The sequence below is a fragment of the Stegostoma tigrinum genome, chromosome 15 (genome assembly GCF_030684315.1).
Source record: "Stegostoma tigrinum isolate sSteTig4 chromosome 15, sSteTig4.hap1, whole genome shotgun sequence".
NCBI lineage: Eukaryota > Metazoa > Chordata > Chondrichthyes > Orectolobiformes > Stegostomatidae > Stegostoma > Stegostoma tigrinum.
In genome coordinates, this window is record NC_081368.1 from 6,149,131 (window position 1) to 6,172,120 (window position 22,990).

Sequence of the window (22,990 nt, forward strand, 5' to 3'; positions counted from 1 at the left end):
GCACGTCTATGTTTGGTTTGGGCTACTATGGTTACTTTGTCCCAATTAAACTAATAGCGGCCTCATTGTCTGAATATACTGATGTTAAGTACCGTTTTGCTGTTAGCTGATGTTTGTGTATTCTGATGGCTAGTTTCCTTCCTGTCTGTCTGATGTAATGTTTGTGGCAGTCGTTGCATAGTAATTTGTAAACCACGTTCGTTCTGCATGTTCTAGGAATGGGGTCTTTAATTCTGTAAGTGTTTGTCGCAGAGTGGCTGTGGGCTTGTGGGCCACCATGATTCCTAGTCTTATTGTCTGTTCTGATATGTTCTTGATGTAGGGCAGTGTGGTCAGTGAGTTAGGGCATACTGTGCCCTCCTGTTGTTGCGTGCTGTGTAGGCTTCTGTGGATAAAGTTGCGGGGATATCCGTTTAAGGTGAGGATCTTGTATAAGTGTTCTTCCTCTTCCCGGAGAAGTTCTGTAGTGTTACAGTGTGTGCTGGCCTGCTTAAATAGTGCCCTAATGTTTGTGGACATTGGAGTGTTTGCTGTGGAAGTTGAGGATTTGATCAGTGTGGGTTGCTTTTCTGCAAACTGAGGTTTGGAACTCCCCGTTTGTCTATCGCTCTACTTTAACTTTCAAAAACAGAAGTTGACTGTTGTTTTCTTCTTCCCTTGTGAATTTAATCCCTGTGAAAATGCTGTTGATGCGGTGGTGGGTCTCTTCTAATGTGTTGCATTTGATAATGACAAATGTGTCGGCTACCTACCCACAAAGATGCGAACACAACAGACTTCATGGTTGCTCTGGAGATTACATTAAAAGATAACAAACTCATGGACTAAACACAACAAGCCATCCGACAAAATATATTCCCAACACTACACAGAAAGACGAAGGGGGATAGCTTGAATACAGCAGAGGGAAACGCACTAGATAAACTCAAGAAAGACGACAACATCATAATCCTACCAGCAGACAAAGGGCATATGACCATCATTATGAACAAACCAGATCATTTTAAGAATGCACAGACAGGCCTGTTTCTACACTGCAGGGATTCAATGAACTTCTCTGAACATTGCTTGCAGATACAACCACTTATCAACAGGTGGCGATAGACCCAACATCACAGCAAAGTAATAGGATCACCCAGACGCTGAAGAGACTCAAGGATGCAGAATACATAACCAAGACAAACTTCATGGGAATTGAACCAGAAAGCACAAACACCACCCCCCCCCACTTCTATGGACTGTCTAAAGTACATAAATCGGACATCGCCTTCAGGCCCATTGTCTCCCTACCAGCCATATCGTCACACAAATTGGGCAAGGACAATAGACAATAGACAATAGGCGCTGGAGTAGGCCATTCGGCCCTTCGAGCCAGCACCACCATTCATTATGATCGTGGCTGATCATCCACAATCAGTATCCTGTTCCTGCCTTATCCCCATAACCCTTGATTCCTATAACAGAGATTGAAACGCCTAGCAGACGGATCACCCCCGTTCCATCCACACAACCCAAGATTTCCTCAATACCCTCAAGAACATAAAAATCAGCACCGATGCGATTATAGTATCCTTTGACATCACAGCTTTATTCACATCTGTCAATATACCATGAGCCAAAGAAACGGTGGCCAAATTACTAGAGGTAACAGCTACACAGACCAGCAGCTTCATCATCAAGGACAACATACTTAAATTACTAGGCATCTGCCTCACCACACACTTTATCTTTAATAGTCAAATATAGAAACAGATCAACGGTACACCAGTGGGGTCATCCATCTCAGAATTCATCATAGAGGCAGTCTTGCAAAGACAAGACCACATGACTCTCCCTGACATTCAACTTACACTGTGGATCTGGTATGTAGACGACACATTTGTCATTATTAAACGCAACAAATTAGAGAAGACCCACTTTCTGATCAACAGCGTATTCACAAGGATTAAATTCACAAGGGAAGATGAAAACAACAATCAACTTCTGCTTCTGTATGTTAAGGTAGAACAACTGACCAAATGGGGAATCCCATACCTCAGTATACAGAAGAGCAACCCATACTGATCAAATCCTCAACTTCCACAGCAACCACCCTAACGTCGACAAGCAAAACTGCATTCGGACACTGTTTAAATGGGCCACGACACACTGCAACATCACAAACTACACAGGAAAGAGGAAGAACACGTATAGAAGAACTTTGCCTGAAATGGATATCCCTGTAACTTCATTCACAGATGCCTACAAAACAGACAACAACAGGAGTACACAGTATGTCCTAACACACTGACCACACTGCCGTACATCAGGACCATACCAGAATTGACAAGCAAGGCCCCTAAGACCACTAGGAATCATGGCGGACCACAGCTGCTCTACTCCAAACATTTACGAGCATTAAAGACCCAATTCCCACAACATGCAGAACGAACATGGTTTACAAAACGCCACACAATCAGACAGACAGGAAGGAAACTAGCCATCAGAATACACGAACATCAGCTAGCAGCAAAACAGCAAGGTGAACTCTCCGTAATATCGGTACATTCAGACAATGAAGGCCGCCATCAGTTTAACTGGGACAAGGTAACCATAGTAGCCCAAGCCAAACATGGACATGCACGGGAATTCCATGAGGCATGGTTATCCGCCCATGCTTCAATCAACAAACATATAGAATTGGGCCCCATTTATAAACCCACACAGATCAAAACCAGAAATGACAGTACTCACCACAATGGACTGGACAGTATAAATTCCAAGTGAAGTAGAATAACATTGCTTCATCAGAGGCTCCACTGATGATGGCACCTGGCATGGTGATGACAGGTCTGGACAAAAACAAGCCAGCTTGACAAGCAAGTCAATAACCTCTTAAACAAAATAATTACGTCCCTTGTCAGTGGAGAGATTCCCATAATTTCCCACGGCCTCCTTGCTATCTTTTGATTAAATGCTGCCTTGTTTTCCTCAGCAGTAGGCATTTGGGTAAAATAGACTTTCAAAACACCCTATAGCATTTGAAACTCACAACTATCATAGAATACTTCACAGGATAAAACCAGCCTGATTGCTTGGCCTCCAATCCACCATTGTCAAAATTCACTCTATCCACTGCCAATGCCCAGTCTGTATCTTCACAAGATGCATTGCACTGATTTTTAAGATTACTCAGCTATTTTCAAACCAGTGAAGTTCACCTTGTATTAGGACATGGGCAGGAGGTACATGGGAACACCACCACATCAAGGTCCCCTGCAAAGAGACTAGGGCCCGAGGGCATAGCTTTCGAGTAAAGGGAAGAGCTTTTAGAATGGAGCTAAGGAGAAATTTCTTCAACCAGCGAGTGGTGAATCTGTGGAATTCACTGCCACAGAAGGCTGTGGAGGCCAGGAGATTGAGTACATTTAAGATGGAGATAGATAGGTTCTTGATTATCAAGGGGATCAAAGATCACAGGGAGAAAGTGGGAGACAGGGGTTGAGAAACTTGTCATCGATGATTGAATGGTGGAGCAGACTCAATGGGCTGAATGGCCTAATTTCTGTTCTTATGGTCTTATCGTCTTAAATCATGTATCGATATGACATGAACATGCTTCACTGTCACCTCATTGTTTGTTTTAGTCCATGATCCTGGAACTGCCACTTTAGCAGCTCTGTGAGTATGCCAGCATCACACGGGGCAATAAAGAATGGGCAATAAATGTTGGCCTAACCAGCATTGGCCACATCCCATGAAGTAAGTAAAAATAAAGCAGAAGCTGTAGTGGTATAAGAAGTTAGATCACCAACAACGTCTGCAGGGAAATTAGTAGGGATGGATGATAAATTCTAAACTTTGCAGTAATGCTATATTCAGATGATAAATTACAAAAAAACACATCCTGTAAAATGCTTTGAGAGGCTTCTGAGAGATTTGATAAATGTGCATATTAATCCAACAATTTTTTCTTGTTTTATAGCCACCAGAAATCACCTTTTAAATTTATTTCACCTACTTTCTTAGTTCAGCTTTCAAGCATTCAACTAAACACATGCCTCATTTTTATATGCAAGCTGAAAAGAAGTGTCAAATTAAGATAGAATTTACCAACTAAATATTGTCTATCTTTCTTTCTAAATATTTTGATAGTAAGAATCAATCATAGGCAATTAACTTTATCCTCTCAACTCGAATTGCAATAGCTTGCAAAAATGCCAGATGGGAGAATGTTATGCTTCAGAAGCCAAGTTGAATCGAATTATCTCTGAGCTTCAAACCTTAAATATTTTGGAGTAAAAGGTTGCTTCTTACCTGTTTTTTGGGACCCTGTTGAAGGTTCAATGTTTACCTGAATTTGGATATCAGGTGTCATTGTGGTGACATGGCTGAGATTTTGTTCTTCTAGAAACAGTCATACTGACACCTAATGATCAGTTTCTGGCTGCTTGACTCCTATGAAGAAAGGGGCAAATGAACAAATGAAAAAGTACAGCACAGGAACAGGCCCTTCGGCCCTCCAAGCCTGTGCCGACCATCATGCTCCAATTAATCTAAAAACAAACCTGCCATTTTTCAATCCGTATCCCTGTATTCCCTCCTGATTCATGAACGCATCAAGGTGCCTCTTAAGTGCCTTCAGTGAGCCTGCTTTCGATGCCTCTGCTGGCAGTGCATTCTAGGCTGCTATCACTCTCTGCATGAAAAACTTCCCTTAAACATTCTCCCTCTGACCTTCAGCCTGTGCCCCTTTGTCATTGAAACTTCAAACCTGGGAAAAAGCCTCTGACGACCCACCTGATCTATGCCTCTCCAAATTTGTCAACTTCTCGCAGGTTTCCTCAAAGTCACCATCTTTCCAACGAAAACAATCCTAGGCTTTTTAACTTTTCCTCATTGTCAATGCCCTGGAGACGGGGCAACATCCTGGTGAGCCTTCTCTGTAGGCTTTCCAATCATTCTGGTAGTGTGGTGACCAAAACTGCACACAATACTCCAAATGCCAAGGATTTATTTAGTTGCAACATAGTTTGCCAACTCTTGTACTCCATGCCCTGAGCGATAAAGGCAAGCATGCCATGTGCCTTCTTAATCACCTTGGCCAACTGTGTTGCCACTTTCAGGGAACTGTGGGCCTGCATGCCCAGATCCACCTGGATGTTAATGTTCCTCAGGGCTCTGCCATTCACAGTATTATTCACACCTAAATATGATCCTACAAAATGAATCACCTCACATTTATCTGGATTAAACCCCATCTGCCATTTCTGTGCCCAAGGTGCAAATCTATCTACATCATGTTGTACCTTTTCACAATCATTGGCACAATCAGCAAGTCCACCAATCTTTGTGTCATCAGCAAACTTACTAATCAGACCACCCACATTTTCCTCTAGATCATTCATATATACTACAAACAACAAAAGACCTAAGACCTGTCCCTGTGGAACACCACCAGGTACCGGTCTCCATTCTGTAAAACACCCTTCCACCGCTACCCTCAGCCTTCTATGACCAAGCCAGTTACATATCCATCTAGCCAGGCCTCCCTGAATCCCTTGTGATTTTAGTTTTTGTACCAACCTGACATGTGCCTTACTAAATGCCTCACTAAAGCCCATATAAACTATACCCACACCCCTTCCCTCATCAATTACCTTCATTGTCTCTTCAAAAAATTCAATCAAGTTGGTGAGGCATGACCTTCCCTGGTCAAAGCCATGCTGCATGTCACTAACTAGTCCATTTTCTTCCAAATGTGCATTGTCACTCAGAATCTTCTCCAAGAGCTCCCCCACATGAACATCAAGCTCACTGGCCTATAGTTTCCTGATTATACCTACATCCTTTCTTAAACAAGGGAACCACATTGGCTGATCTCCAGTCCACTGGAACTTCACCTGTGGCCAATGAGAATATGAAGATATCTGCCAATGTCTCAACTATTTTCTCCTTTGCTTCTCTGAGCAATCTGGGGTAGATTCCATCTAGGATAACAAAGTGTGAAGCTGGATGAACGCAGCAGACCAACCAGCATCTCAGGAGCACAAAAGCTTTTGTGCTCCTGAGATGCTGCTTGGTCTGCTGCGTTCATCCAGCTTCACACTTTGTTATCTTGGATTCTCCAGCATCTGTAGTTCTCATTATCTCTAGATTCCATCTAGTCTTGGGAACATTGTCTATCTTAATGCAATTCAGGATTTTCAAAACTTCCACTTTCAATATGTTAGCATTCTCTAGAGTATTCACACACTCATCCCTGACTTCAACATTAGTCATGTCATTCTCCTTGGTGAAGACCAACAGAAAATACTCATTTGGATCTCCCCCATTTCCTGTGGCTCAACGTATAACTTGAGTGGGCCTACTCATCCCTTTGCTACCCTCTTTCTCCTAACATATGCATAAAAATCTTTGGGGTTCTCCTTGACCCTGTTGTCTAAAGATAGTTCATGGCCCCTTTATGCCTTCCTAATTGTACATTTAAGTTCCTTCTGAATTTCTCTCTCCTCCTCCAGGCCTTTATCAGTTTGTAGTTGCCCAGACTTGTTGTATGCTTCCCTTTTTCTTTTGACTAACCTTCCAATTTCCCTTGTCATCCATGGTTCCTGAATCTTGCCATTCCTATCCTTTACTTTTGCAGGGACAAGGGACTTTTGCGTATCCAGCCCTTTAGCCAATTGGTCTTTAAAAGCCTCCCACATGACAGAGATGGATTTGCCCTCAAATAACTGCTTCCAATCCACATTCTCCAGTTCCTGTCTAATTTGGGTGTAATTGGCTCTTGCCCGGTTAAGCACCCTCACATGAGGGCCACTTGTGGCCTTTTCCATGAAATTACATGGAATGTACAGCACCGGATAAGGCCATTCATCCCAACAAGTCCATGGTAGCCCCTATGATTTACACAAATAACATCAGACCCAACTTTGTCCAAGCCTGTCTGTCACCTTCAGCAAACTCCTTTCTCACCTGAAGGGCTCACCAAAGACAGAAAATCTTATCAACACAATGCTCCCCTCTCGGTCCCTCATGTGATTCACTCCATTCCTGTTAAATGTATCTGTGTTATCCTCTTCATAGACTCCTGGTGATCTGATCCACAGCCTTAGCACTCTCTGATTACAGAGGTCTCTCCTGAATTCCCTATTGGATTTACTACCAAATACACTATAGTTACAGCTCCTCCATTTTGGATTTGGCTCAAATGGAAACATCCTCCTTATGATTGACGCATTAAAACCATGAAAGATTTTCATTTGGTCACCTCTGAGTCCTCTGGTCAGTGCTTTTATTGTTAAAATATGAAGGCAGAAAGACAGGGAGCAGAACATTGTCTTGGCCCCTGCAAGTTCCTCAGGACAGCTCTTGTCATCTCTGCCTAAAGACCTGTGAGTCCAGGATTTGTCTGAACCACCCCAAAAATCACAAATAGTGTAGCCTTCGAGATTCACTCTCATTTCAAAGGACTGATGATGGTGTAGACAACATCACTGTGATGCCCATGGCCCAACACAATGCCCTTTGTACTTAGACACTACCAGGTTATGCCTTGCCATCTTTGTTGCCTCAGAAAAAGTAGAGGTGGTTGCATGTTGAAGTACCAAACATAGGCGATGTTGCTCTTCTTGTCAATACTGCATTGAAGGAACTACCTAATTAGCTGTTATAATTTACAGAGAGCTGTGGGGGCAGAGTCTTTGTGTATATTTAAAGCTGAGATAGATAGACAGCCTACTCCTGTTCCTATTTCTTACGTATTTATTATTTTACACCCTTTTCTAACACTTCCTCAGCCCTTGGGCATGTCTGATGGTCTGAGGAACTTGCTTTTGGGGAACCTGCTGACATTGAGTCCAACTGATGTTGGGAGGTGCATGCAACTGTGCTGTCACTTCATGTTCTCCTTTGACACCGCTACTCAATTTCAGAACTGACTGACCTGAGCAAGATAAAGTGTTCTCCTTGGGATCTGGGACATTGTACAGTGGGGAGCAGTGCAGATGCTGTAGTAAGTGGCTCTTCATGAGGCCAGTCGCTCTACTCTGGTAGGTGCTCGTGTCCTTGGAGATCTGAGATATTGTTGAGTTCAGCTGGTCCACAGACTCTTCCAATTACATTCCAAGGTCCTATAGAACCACAGCAAATGCAACATCTATTCCTGTTGGCCCAGTTACCGTTTCACAAATTATGTCACCTTCCAAACTGCACAGTGCCACAAGTCCTTCAGGTAGGAATGGTGTGCTCCTCACCAAGTTTCTGTGCCTCTTCAGTGGTCAAATCCATTGAGATCCATGTATCTTAGAACCATCGAATCCCTGCAGTGTAGAAGCAGACCATTCAGTCCATCAAGTCCACACTGACAATTCAAAAATCCTCCCACCCAGACCGATCCTCCTGCCCTGTCCCTGTTACCCTGCATTTCCTATGGATGACCCACCTACCCTGCACATTTTTGGACCATGGAAAGAAACCAGAGCACCCAGAGGAAACCCAGGCAGAAAGAGGGAGAAGGTGCAAACTGCAACAGAGAGTTGCCTGAGGGTGGATTCAAACCACGGAGCCACAGTGCTGCCCTATATTGATGGACACAGTGCTAGTCCCTGTGATGCCCACGTTCATGGATGTCGCCTCCTTCTGCTGTTGTCCAAGCATTTCCTTGGGGGAGTGAGGTGGCAGGAGGTTATTGACGCCCCCATGGCACATGAAGGTATGGTGAGAATAAGCTTTCGAGAGTCTGAAAATTTGCCCAAGACTTTCACATACCTAGTGGTTGGCATGCTTTCAGATATGGTATCAGAGCCATTCTCTCCACCCTTCCATCACCAGCACACTGCAGACACTGTGACCACTTCAACAGCATGCATCAGCACTAAAGGTCTTGACATGAATGACTTGCTCCTGCTTTGGGAGCCTTGCTATTTCCACAGCTGCCTCCTCAATTGTTTGAACAGTTCTCATCATTGGGGACGCACCCTCTTTTCCCAGGATCGAGACAATCATACAGGAATTGTACATCCAATCCTCCTGCAAAGGGAGTAGCTGAGGGACGTATGGCATGACAGTCCTATAAGGAGCAGGAAAGCTCCTTCAGAAAGATCAAAGTAGCAAGTTGGCATCATCATTGTGCCCTCCCTCAGGTCACTATGGGTCGAGTTACAGCACAAAGGCTGCAGTGACGCATGAAGGCAGCTCACCACCACCTTCTCAACGACAGCCAGGAATGAGCAATAAACACTGGGCCCATGAGCAAATAAAATCAAAACTAAATGATGTGACGAACATTCAAAAACGTTTCAATCCTTTGGGGAAATGATGTCTTTCCTTCATTTGACCTTGTTAACCAGAAGCTGGGCATCCACAATCGTCAAGCTTAAGCTGTTATGAAACAGGCCCCTTTGTTGCTCAGTGTTTGTGAATTCCTTGGATTGGAATGCAGGGAGTATAAATGTTTAGATGTGTTGTAATACGGGTTGTTTGAGTTTTCATAGAAGTTTAGACAAGTCTTTTAATTTCTTGTAAAAACAATGTTTGTTAACATTGGTGGTACAGACTTGATGGGCTGAAGGGCCTCTTCTGTGCTGTACAATTCTATGATTCGAAAAGGAATTGTGCACAATGATGAGGTTCCGCAGCAGCAAGCTCTTAGCTGTACAGTTTGAAACCTTCTAGCAAAGTGCTAGCACCTGAGGTTACACCCACAGCAAAGCTTATCTCAGAGCCACATTTAAACATTCACTACAGCTGATCTTTACAGTGTATGAGTTCACTGTGTTGTGGCACTGAACATGCTGAGAGACATCACCAAGAACACTGGGGAGGCAATGCCTAGTTGTTTTAATGATGGACTGTTAATCCAGAGTCCCAGATAACACAGCAGATGGTGGAATTTGAATTCAGTAACATAGCTGGAATTAAGTATCTAATGGTGACCGTGAATTGATTGTCAAGAAAAGCCCACCTGATTTGCTTAAGTCCTTCAGGGAATTAAACTGCAATCCTTACCTGGTCTGGCCTACATGTGACTCCAGGCCAACAGCAATGTGGTTGACTGTGAACTGCCCTCTGGGTAATTAGGGATGGATAAATGCTGCTTAGCCAGCAACTTCCTCATCCAAAAATGAATAAAGGAAAAAAAAAACACACAGTAACATGGTCGTGATACTGGAAGGAACACTAAAACCCTAAATCCAACCGTTTAAACACCTGCCCTATGCTTGCCAGGGTCTACAGATCATAGATTAAACTGAACAAATCTGGGGTCATTATCCTTGATGCACAGAAGGTGAAGAGGAGGTTCGACTGTAGTCATTCAGCAGTACAGAGTTTGGGCATTGCTAAAAAATGCACATTTAGTCCAAATGTTTTCTCTTGCACCCATCAGGACAGTTAACAAGAATACCATCATTTATATGTTTATTTTTCAAATAAGTTAATATTTTTGGGAGATGTCCTGTTGGATGCAAGAAGGATAGCTTCAACAAAATCCATCTTTTATTCAACAATATTCAAGAATTGATGTGTTGTCTGCACAAAGAGTTTACCTGAAATCAATGAACGACTGATTAAACTCATTGAGAAAATACATTTCATACATTAGCTATTTCTTTGTTTTTCAGTTTCTGTCATTCGGGTTCTCTGGTTGTGGGAGTTGAACTAATAACCTGATAAAAGCTTTGGTTTAAGTAAACCTGACTCAAGCAATACTCCATCATTGTTTAGATGCACCTCTAAAGATCTTCCGGAATAGGACCATGACATTTGCTCAGAGACACCACGACTTTTGCTCAAAGACACCACTTCAGGTTTAATTCTCGGTGGGAGTCAGAAGATAGAGCTGGTATAGGAGGGGCTGATAACACTACATTTGGATAATTATAAAGCATGAGGAGGATAGTTTGGATGTCCAAAATAAAAGAGTTGGTGAAGTGGACAGATAGCTGGCAGGTGGGGTTCAATGCAGAAAAAGGTGAGGTGATTCACTTCGATCAGAAGAACATCAAAAGGCAATGTTAAAAAGAAGGATACAATTCTAAAAGATTGCAGGAGGAGAGGGATCAGAGTTTAGAAGAGTGAGTTAAACCTTAAAGAAGCATATAAGATTATGAAGGGGAGAGATACGATCGAAGCAGAGAAGTTGTTTCCAATGGTGGGTGAAACTTGAACTGGGCGCATAGCCTTAAAATAAGGGGGACCAAATTCAGGATGAACACAGCAGGCCAAGCAGCATCTTAGAAGGGTCTAGGCCTGAAATGTCAGCTTTTGTGCTCCTAAGATGCTGCTTGGCCTGCTGTGTTCATCCAGCTTCACATTTTGTTATCTCGGATTCTCCAGGATCTGCAGTTCCCATTATCTCGGACCAGATTCAAGACTGAGTTGAGGAAAAACATCTCCACTCAAAGGGTTATGAATCTGTGGAATTCCCTGTCCAGTGAAGCAGCTGAGGCTCTCCCTCACTGAATGTTTTCAAAGCAAAGATGAATAAATTTTTGAACAGTAAAAAAATTAAGGGTTATATTGAGTAGGCAAATCAGTCAAGTTGAGTCCACGAAAAGAGTGGACTCATGATCACATTGGATGGTGAGACAGGCTTGATAGGCCAGATGGCCTACTCCTGCTCCTATTTCTTATGTTCTTACGAATGCAAGCACATGTACATGCATAGATCTTTGAATGTACCAGGAGAGGTGACAAGAGCAGTTAAAAAATTACATAAAATTCTTTACTGTTATAGGCATAGAGTACAAAAGCAAGGAGGTGATGTTGAACTTGTTAGACCTCAGCTGGAAGTATTGTGGAGACCCATGGGTGCCACGTTATAGAGCGGATACAAATGCATTTGAGAGAGTGAGAAGCAACTGGCAAAAATGTTTCCTGGAATGAGGAACTTCAGTTGTGAGGATGGATTGAAGAACCGCGAACCGTTCTCCATGGAGAGAAGAAGGCTGAGAGGAGATTTGATAGAGGTTTTCTTGATATCAGGAAGCTACAGAGAATAGAAATTCCCACTTGTAATACAAAACCAGAACAAGAAGATATGGGTTTAAAGGGATGTGCAAACAAAGTGAGGGTGATGTCAGAAAAAGCTTTCTCACATAGCGAGAGGTTAGGGCCTGGGATGTACTGTCTGGAAATATGAAGGAGGCAGGCTTAATGGAAGACGTAGAGAGGAAAATGGATGGTTATTTTTATATAAATAGATTGTGAAGAGGCAAACAATTGGCACAGGGTAACAGAACAGTGCAGGCATGATGGGCCAAATGGCCAGCTTCTGTAACAGTGCTGTGATTTTGCCGGTGAAGGGAATGGTAATCCTTCGCCCTATGGGGCCTGGATAAGTTTGAAATCTGGTCTCACTCCACATTTATTTTGATTTAATTTTGGTTTGAATTTGATTTTATTGTTACGTGTATACAAGTACGAGAGTACAGGGGTGCAGTGAAAAGTGTAGAATGTCACCACACAAGGCGTCACACTAGGTGCGAGTAACGAGATACAGAATCTCAAGAAGACATTGAAAGAAGGAACAAAGTTAAAAGTTAACCATTCCAGTGTAAAATATACGAAATAAGGAGAAAAGGTACAAAAGACAGATAATCATTGTTTTAAATAGAAAATAAAGAAATAAAGCTGAAAGTTTAAACATTACAATCTTTCCTGAGTGATTAGTCTGCACTTTGAGGAATCACCTTGAGACTGGAAGTCCACGGTGAGGCCACACTGGGTCACTGAGTGACCCCTACACCGAGCCAACTAAGAGACCCCCACACTGAGCCACTGAGAGACTGCCACACTGGGCCACTGAGTGACCCCCAAACCAAGCCACTGAGAGACCCCCACACCGGGTCACTGAGAGGCCATCACACTGAGCCTCTGAGAGACCACTGCACTGAGCCTCTGAGATACCACCACACTGAGCCACTGAGAGACTGCCACACTGGGTCACTGAGTGACCCCCACGCCGAGCCACTGAGAGACCCCCCACCGGGTCACTGAGAGACCCTCACACCGTATCACTGAGAGACCCCCACACTGAGCCACTGAGAGGCCCCCACACCGAGCCATTGAGAGACCATCACACCGGGTCACTGAGTGACCCCCACACCGGGTCACTGAGAGGCCATCACACTGAGCCTCTGAGAGACCACCGCACTGAGCCTCTGAGAGACCACCGCACTGAGCCTCTGAGATACCACCACACTGAGCCACTGAGAGACTGCCACACTGGGTCACTGAGTGACCCCCACGCCGAGCCACTGAGAGACCCCCCACCGGGTCACTGAGAGACCCTCACACCGTATCACTGAGAGACCCCCACACTGAGCCACTGAGAGGCCCCCACACCGAGCCATTGAGAGACCATCACACCGGGTCACTGAGTGACCCCCACACCGGGTCACTGAGAGGCCATCACACTGAGCCTCTGAGAGACCACCGCACTGAGCCTCTGAGAGACCACCGCACTGAGCCTCTGAGACACCACCACACTGAGCCTCTGAGAGACCACCGCACTGGGTCACTGAGTGACCCCCACACGGAGCCACTGAGAGACCCCACACCAGGTCACTGAGAGACCCCACACCAGATCACTGCGAGACCCCCACACCAGGTCACTGAGAGACCCCCACACCAGGTCACTGAAAGACCACCACACCGTGTCATTGAGGTATGGGGCAGGCAGGGTGTGGAGTGTCTTTATAAATGATTCCTGTTCCATCTGGCTGCCACAAGGAAGAATTTAACATTTTGACACAATCAATTTCATTCAAATTGTATCTTTAGGAGGCAGAGGGATCATTTCACTAGAAGTTTCCAGACTTCATTGTAAGCTCTATCAGCTTGAATTGTAATATTGGGACACAGATTTGCCATTGAATTTAAGTCTTGGCAGCACTGGGAATAATGCCTGCATTAAACTGAGTTAAAATAGCGAATGTCTGAAGAGTCATCATCAAAATGCTATTTCTAATTCCTTCTGCACAGATACAGCCAGACTTGCTGTTTTTCTCCAGCACTCCCTGCTCTTACCTTAGATTTTCAGATTCCAAACAATTTTGCTATTGCTAGAAGAGTGGGAGATGGGCCATCACACTATGAAGGCAGCAGAAACCCCTCCACTCTCACTCTCCCCCTTATCCCCAACATTCTACCTCCAGCTACATAACCAGATCAATCAAAATGCACATTTACCCGATCATTTTCTCAAAACAAAAGACATTACATTTATATAACACCTCTCAGAACTCTCTCACATGCGAGCGTCATGGGCTAGACCAGGCCCCCTCAAAATATATTAAGAAGGCAGCCTGGACTCTAATGTTTTCTTATCTTAAATGCAGACAAGTAGTGCATATCCCAGATGTGAGGCAACTGGTCAAAGTATTCGATGTTAAGCAGAACACAGTCTATTTAAGCACTATAAAATATAAACAAAAGAAAGACGATCTTAAACAGTTCCTCTGTCCTGAGGAAGGGTCACTGGACCCAAAACGTTAACTCTGTTTTATCCTCCACAGATGCTGCCAGCCCTGCTGAGCATTTCCTGCAACTTTGTTTTTGTTCCTGATTTACAGCATCTTTAGATTTTTTTAGGCTTTTTTTAGAAAGAGCATCTTGACAATTTGAAAACTGACCAGCAAAATAGATGCAGTGCCTGTTACTAATTAACCATTCCATTACAGTAACATCACATAAACACATCCCTTGAAGAAAGGCCATTTCAGATGCAGACTCTTACATGCAGTTCTCTAATCCAAGAGGAAACAACATCAAGAGAGATTTCAGAGAATGAAGCAGTTCGGAATCATTTTACTGAAGCTCTCACTCTTCTGGGAGCCAAACAGATTCTGACTGCTACAGCTGAAAAATCTAGAAAGTCTGGTCTGTGAGAACTGGCCATTCCCCTTCTATTGTTACAACTGTTTCAAAACAAAACCTAAAGGCCTCCCAATTGGTTGACTTAAGCCATCTGCAGTAGCCAATCCCATACCTGTACCTTTACAACCTTGCTACTGAAAATATAAACAGGATAAAATAAACCTTTTATGGTGACAGCATCGCCACACAGAATCTTTGAGAGACATAATCTCTGTTTTAAATCTAAAGCTACCCCTTATCCAAAAGCTGCAATGTCCATTTCAAGGTTGTCCCATATAAGGAAACACCCTTTCTACAGTTTGTCAACACTTTGCACATCTTAATTGCCCACAGGGCAATTAAGAATCAACCACATTGCTGTGGGGCTGGAGTCATAGAGGCCTGACCAGGGGCAGCACGGTGGCTCAAAGGTGGCTCAGAGGTTAGCACTGCTGCCTCACGCTGCCAGTGTCCTGGGCTCGATCCCACTCTCAGGGACCATCTGCAAGGACTTTACACATTCTTCCTGTATCTGTGTGGATTTCCTCCCACAGTCCACAGATGTGCTGGTTAGGTGGATTGGCCATGCTAAATTACCCACAGTTCATTGATTAGGTGGGTTATAGGGGGAATGGATCTGGTTAGAATGCTCTGAGGATAGGTGTGGACTTGTTTGACTGAGGGGCTTGTTTCCACACAGTAGGGACTCTGTTAGGTTAGAATAGCAGTTTCCTTCTCTAAAGGACACTAGTTGGGTTCTTCTGACTATTGACAATGGATTCGTGATCATCATTAGGCTCTTAATTCCTGATTTATTATTATATTCAAACTCCACCATCTGGGCAGGTAGACTCTAGAATCAATCTAGTGAACCTCATCCAACTACCTCTAATACAGATACATCCCTCCTTCACATAAGGGGGCAAAAACTACACAATATGACAGGTGTGGCTTCACTTTTGCTTCCTCTAGTTGCAGCATCCTTTCCCTACATTAAAACTCCATTCCTTTAGCAACAAAATTCCATTAACTTTCCACATTATCTGCTGTACCTGCATATTAGTTTTTTTACGATCCAGGCATACAGGACAAACTTGCTTTGGATGAAAATTATACTGTGGGGCCTTTCACATATTTGTGAAAGAACAGAGAGGGCCTCATCTGAAAAGTTCACACAAGGAGAAACAATTTTTCTGCATCTACCCTGTTAAATTCCCAATGAGCAGAAAAGTTCTTCACTTCTTCATGTGCAGGAAGTGTGTCCAGCTGCAGCTCTTGTTAGACCACATGACAGCTCTGGAGCTGCGGATGGACCCACTTTGGAGCATACATAATGCTGAGGGGGACGTGGATAGCACGTTTAGTAATTTGGTCACACCGCAGATTAGGATTGCTGAGGGAGATAGCGAATGGGTGACCGAAAGGCAGAGGAAGAGCAGGAAGGCAGTGCAGGTGTTTCCTGCAGTCATCTCCCTCCAAACCAGGTATTTCGTTTTGGATACTGTTGGGGGAGATGGCTCACCAGGGGAAGGCAGCAGTAGCCAGGTTCATGGCACTGTGGCTGGCTCTGCCGTACAGAAGGGCCGGAAAAAGAGTGGAAGGGTGATAATCATTGGCGATTCAATTGTAGGGGGAGTAGATAGGCGGTTCTACGGTCGAAAAAGGGACTCCGGAATGGTATGTTGCCTCCCAGGTGCATGGGCCAAGGGTGTCTCCGATCGGCTGCAGAGCATTCTGAAGGGGGAGGGCGAACAGCCAGTTGACGTGGTGCATATAGGCACCAACGATATAGGCAGAAAATGGGATGAAGTCCTACAAGCAGAATTTAGGGAGTTAGGAGCCAAGTTAAAAAGTAGGACCTCAAAGGTAGTAATTTCAGGATTGCTAAGAGTGCCACGTGCTAGTCAGTGCAGAAATGAGAGAATAGCCAGGATGAATGCGTGGCTTGAGAGATGGTGTAGGAGGGAGGGCTTCAGATTTTTGGGACATTTGAACCGGTTCTGGGGAAGGTGGGACTATTACAAATTGGACTGTCTACACCTGAGCCAGACTGGAACCAATGTCCTTGGGGGTGCTTTTGTTAATGCTATGGGGGACGGTTTAAACTAATGTGGCAGGGGAATGGGAACAAAATATTGAACAGAAAGGAGGTAGTAACTATAGCCTGTAGGGAACGAGATAATGGAGTCAGTGTGACTAAAGGGAATAGTAGTCAGGGAGCAGATGATGAACACAAAGGGACAGGTGATCTGAGGTGCATTTGTTTTAATGCGAGAAGTGTAGTAGGTAAGGCAGATGAGCTTAGGGCTTGGATCGGTACCTGGAGGTATGATGTTATTGCTATTACTGAGGCTTCGTTGAGGGAAGGGCATGACTGGCAACTAGTTGTCACAGGATATCGATGCTTCAGGCGGGATAGAGAGGGAGGTAAAAGGGGTGGAGGAGCTGCAGTAATGGTCAAAGACGTTATCACAGCCGCACTGAAGGAGGGCCCCATGGAGGACTCAAGCAGTGAGGCAATATGGGTAGAGCTCAGAAATAGGAAGGATGCAGGAACAATGTTGGGGCTGTACTACAGGCCTCCCAACAGCGAGCATGAGATAGAGGTACAAATGTGTAAACAGATTATGTAAAAGTGTAGGAGAAACAGGGTGGTGGTGATGGGAGATTTTAAGTTTCCCAACATTGACTGGGATTCACTCAGTGTTAGGGGTCAAGATGGAGCAGAATTTGTAAGGTGTGTCCAGGAGGGTTTTCTAGAGCAGGATGTATGGAGTCCAACTCGGGAAGGGGCCATACGGGACCTGGTGCTGGGGAAAGAGCCCGGCCAGGTGGTTGATATTACAGTAGGGGACTACTTTGGGAATAGCGACCACAATTCCGTAAGTTTTACAATACTCATGGACAAGGATGGGAGTGGTTCTAAAGGAAGAGCACTAAACTGGGGTAAGGCCGACTATACCAAGATTCGGCAGGATCTGAGGAATGTAGATAGGGAGAAACTGTTTGAAGGTAAATCCACATTTGATATGTTGGAGGCTTTGAAGGAGAGGTTGATTAGTGTGGAAGAGACACATGTTCCTGTGAAAATGAGGAATAGAAAAAGCAAGATTAAGGAACCATGGATGACAGGTGAAATTGTGAGACGAGCCAAGAGGAAAAAGGAAGCATACATGAGGTCCAGGCGACTGAAGATAGATGAAGCTTTGCAAGAATATCGGGAATGTAGAGCGAATCTGAAATGGAGGATTAAGAGGGCTAAGAGAGGACATGAGATATTGCTGGCAAACATGGTTAAGGAAAATCCCAAAGCCTTTTATTCATCTATAAAGAGCAAGAGGGTAACTAGAGAAAGGATTGGCCCACTTAAGGACAAAGAAGGAAAGATATGCGCTGAGTCAGAGAAAATGCGTGACATTCTTAACGATTACTTTGCATTGGTATTCACCAGGAGAGGGGCATGACAGATGTTGAGGTTAGGGATAGATGTTTGCTTACGCTAGGTCAAGTTGACATAAGGAAGGAGGAAGTGTTGGGTTTCCTAAAAGACATTAAGGTGGACAAGTCCCCAGGTCCGGATGGGATTTATCCCAGGTAATTGAGGGAAGCGAGAGAGGAAATAACAAGCGCCTTAACAGATATCTTTGCAGCATCCTTAGACACGGGTGAGGTCCCAGAGGACTGGAGACTTGCTAATGTTGTCCCCTTGTTTAAGAAGGGCAGCAAGGATAATCCAGGTTATTATCGACCGGTGAGCCTGACGTCAGTGGTAGGGAAGCTACTGGAGTAGATACTGAGGGATAGGATCTATTCCCATTTGGAAGAAAATCGCCTTATCAGTGATAAGCAATATGGTTTTGTACAGGGAAGGTCATGTCTTACCAACTTAATAGAATTCTTTGAGGACGTGACAAAGTTGATTGATGAGGGAAAGGCTGTAGATGTCATGTACATGGACTTCAGTAAGGCATTTGATAAGGTTCCCCAAGGCAGGCTGTTGGAGAAAATGAAGTCGCATGGGGTCCAGGGTGTGCTAGCTAGATGGATAAAAAAACTGGCTAGGCAATAGGAGACAGAGAGTACTAGTAGAAGGGAGGTTCTCAAATTGGAGACCTGTGACCAGTGGTGTTCCACAGGGATCTGTGCTGGGACCACTGTTGTTCGTGATATATGTAAATGATCTGGAGGAAGGTGAAGGTGGTCTGATCAGCAAGTTTGCAGATGACACTAAGATTGGTGGAGTAGCTGATAGTGATGGGGACTGTCAGAAATTACAGCAGAATATAGATAGACTGGAGAGTTGGGCAAATAAATGGCAGATGGAGGTCAATCTGGGCAAATGCAAGGTGATGCATTTTGGATGATCAAATTCAAGGGCGAACTACACAGTAAATGGAAAAGCCCTAGGGAAAATTGATGAACAGAGAGATCTGGGTGTTCAGGTCCATTGTTCCCTGAAGGTGGCAATGCAGGTCGGTAGGGTGGTCAAGAAGGCATATGGCATGCTTTCCTTCATTGGATGGGGTATTGAGTACAAGAGTTGGCAGGTCATGTTGCAGTTGTATAGGACTTTGGTTCGGCCACATTTGGAGTACTGTGTGCAGTTCTGGTTGCCACATTACCAAAAGGATGTGGATGCTTTGGAGAGGGTGCAGAGGAGGTTCATCAGGATGTTGCCTGGTATGGAGGGTGCTAGCTATGAAGAGAGGTTGAGTAGATTAGGATTATTTTCATTAGAAAGACGGAGATTGAGGGGAGACCTGATTGAGGTCTACAAAATCATGACGGGGATAGACAGGATGAATAGCAAAACGTTTTTTCCAAGAGTGGGGGATTCTATTGCTAGGGGTCATGAGTTCAAAGTGAGAGGAGGAAAGTTTTCTGGAGATATGCGTGGAAAGTTCTTTACGCAGAGGGTAGTGGGTGTCTGGAACGCGTTGCCAGCAGAGGTGGTAGACGCAGGCACATCAGCGTCTTTTAAGATATATTTGGACAGATACATGAATGGGCAGGGAGCAAATGGACAAAGACCGTTAGAAAATAGAAGACAGGTTAGACAGAGGATGTTGATCGGTGCAGGCTTGGAGGGCCGAAAGGCCTGTTCCTGTGCTGTCATTTTCTTTGTTCTTTGTTCTTTGTTCTTAATGATGACATTTCTATTTGGATATTTCAGTCAACACATACTAGCTTACCAACTTTTATAAATGCACCATAGAAAGCATTGTATCTGGGTAAATCACAGCTTGCTATGGTAACTGCTCTGTCCAAGACCCTAAAAAGAACAATATAAAGATGTGACGACAGCCCAGACCATCACACAAGCCCACCTTGCACCCATTGACTCCAACTACATTTCTTGTTGCCACAGAAAGGCAGCCAACATCATCAAAGACCCTTCCTCCCTGGTTATAATCACTTCTAATCACTTCTATGAGGCAGAAGACACAAAAATTTAAACACAAGTACCAACAGGTTCAAGAGCAGTTTCTTTCCCGCGCTTACTAGACTGCTGAATGGACCTCTTCCATTTCAAATCTGAAGCTGATCTTGCTTTTGTGCACCTCCTGTACACCTGCATCCTGTATGCCTCATTCTGTTCCAGCACCTTAGGATCTGTATGTTCGTGTATGGTCTGATCCGTCTGTGCTGCTAGCAAAACAAAGCTTTTCACTGTACTAAGGTACATGTGACAACAATAAATCAAATCTAATCAAATAAAGTAAATGGCCTGGCCATTAAGAGTGCATGGAACTTTTCTGTATGCAACATGGCTGGCATATTTCCTGGACTATAACATGTATTTCTTTATGATGTGGAAGATGCCAGCGTTGGACTGGGGTGGATAAGGTCAGAAATCACATAACACCAACACTAACCTGATGTCTGATTTCTGACCTTGTATCTCTTTAGAGAGAGAATCTCTTTATCGTTGTCTATACAACCATTGTGGACTTGAAGATTCTAACTAATTAAAGAATTGAACATCTTAGAAAGACCTCTGGGTGTGGTAAATTGCCAGATGAATGTGAGTTCTTTCTTTAAGCTCATTAACCAGTTTTTAATGGCCAATAATAGGCTTGGTAATAGCATTGAAATTTAAACAAAAGTCATATGAATTAAATGTAAAAATTAACTGCACACACAGAATGTATTTTTAGAACCAGTTTCATGTGTTTGAAAATTAATCGGCTAATTAAGTAAAATGGCAGTGGATTCGAGCTGTATATTACAGGAATCCACAATTCCAGAGGTACTCCACATCTTGACATTTAGATGTAGTAGGTTGTTGGTATTCTTTCTCCAACAGTGGCAAGTAAAGCTTGATGGATCCAATGGAGATACTTGAGTCGTTTATTTAGTAAACTCAGATACAAAGTATCTTAAACAATTGATAGTGTTGAGATCCTTTATCAAAATATTAGAGTTGTCTCAGCAAGGGGCCTTCTTCATAGACTACATGATCAGAGTGAAATCTAAAACATTGCAAGGTGATAGAAGTGATGGCCTAGTGGTATTATCGCTCAACTGTTAACCCCGGTAGTGTTCTGAGGAGCAGAGTTCAAATCTTAAAATGACTGATGGTGGAAACTGAATTAAATAAAAACCTGAAACTAAAGGTCTAAAGATCGCCACGGAACCATTATTAATTGCTGGAAATACCGATACGCTTCAGTAATACACATTGGGGAAGGAAACTACTGCCCAACAACCGCTCTAACAATATCAACAAGGCAAAGGAGATGTTCACTGACTTCAGGAAGCAATGAAGGCCATGCTCCTGTCTGTATCAATAGTGTTGAGGTGGAAATGGTTGAGACAGTCAAGATCCTGAGAGTGACTATTACCAACAGTCTGTCCTGGTACACCCATGTCAACATGATGGTCAAGAAAACACAACAACATCCCCACTTCATAAAACCAGAAGAACTGATTTCCAACATCAGAAATGAAAGCAGAAATTGGCGGAATAGCTCAACATGTCGGGTGTGGAGAGAAATCAAAGTTAACATTTCGAATCCAGTGACTCTTCCCCCGAACCTGGATGTATCTCCCAACCCACATACTGAGAATGATTAAAAACAAAGCGCCAAAGGTTTGATCTGTGGGATCATTGGGAATATGGGTTATACTTCTCATCAGGATGAGAAGAAATTAATTTCTTGTAAGTCACTTTGGCTCATCCAGAGAGTGACAGCGCAGAGAGTTACACTGAGTCCCAGTTGATGAAGCTCGGATCTAAAAACAAATAGCTTTCTGATTCTGCTTCTTCTCAAGTTGTGTTGAAATCACAGTCTGATATTGATACTCTGCCAGCATTTATATAGGTAGTGATAAATAAACTAGACAAGACCTGCTGAGATGGTTGTCCAGAGAATGAAATTCATATGGAAATAATCTGGAGATGAGCCTTGACGATTTTAAATGATAGGACTGTGACTATTTCATTTCACAACTTGTTTTCTGGGACTGCCATTATGTGCCATTTGCATGGATGGCTAGGTGGCACTGTGTTATAGCCAGAGGGTGTCAGGTACATGTTCCTGCCAATTTTCTGCAATCCATTCTATATTTTATCAAATATGCTCATTCAAATTGTTTCTTTTTTTGCAGTTGTAATTTTGATTCCAAATCTTTGATTCAATATTTAACATTGTTGTACTTCCTGTTGTGTTGAGTCCTGTCTGTCTGTGGATTGCTTTATATCAGTCATGCTATGAGGACCCTTTCCACGACTAGCAATACCAAAGATTTCTGCCCAGAACTCTCTTTGCTGAAGTTGTTATCTGTTGAATGTGAAGAAGTCTTTATTGAAGATTAATTTATTCACAATGCAACATTACAATTGCCTACTGTGAAATATCCCAGCAACTAGGAATTTCTCCTTATATGTGCTCTCAGTACTCAATTAACTAAGGTACTTTACATTAATGATGTAATTAACATATCATCATTAGAAGGACATCATCTGAATCTGTTATCTAGTGTTGACAGTCTATGGAGCTATCCATTTCAACCTACAGTGCTACCCTTTTCCAAGTACTGCACATTATTTTCTCTTGAATCAGGCAGTGGGACCTAGATTGCAACAAATTGCTATGAAAGGAAATTCCCCTCCCCCCTTCTCTTATCCGCTTCTCTCCTTGGATTGTTT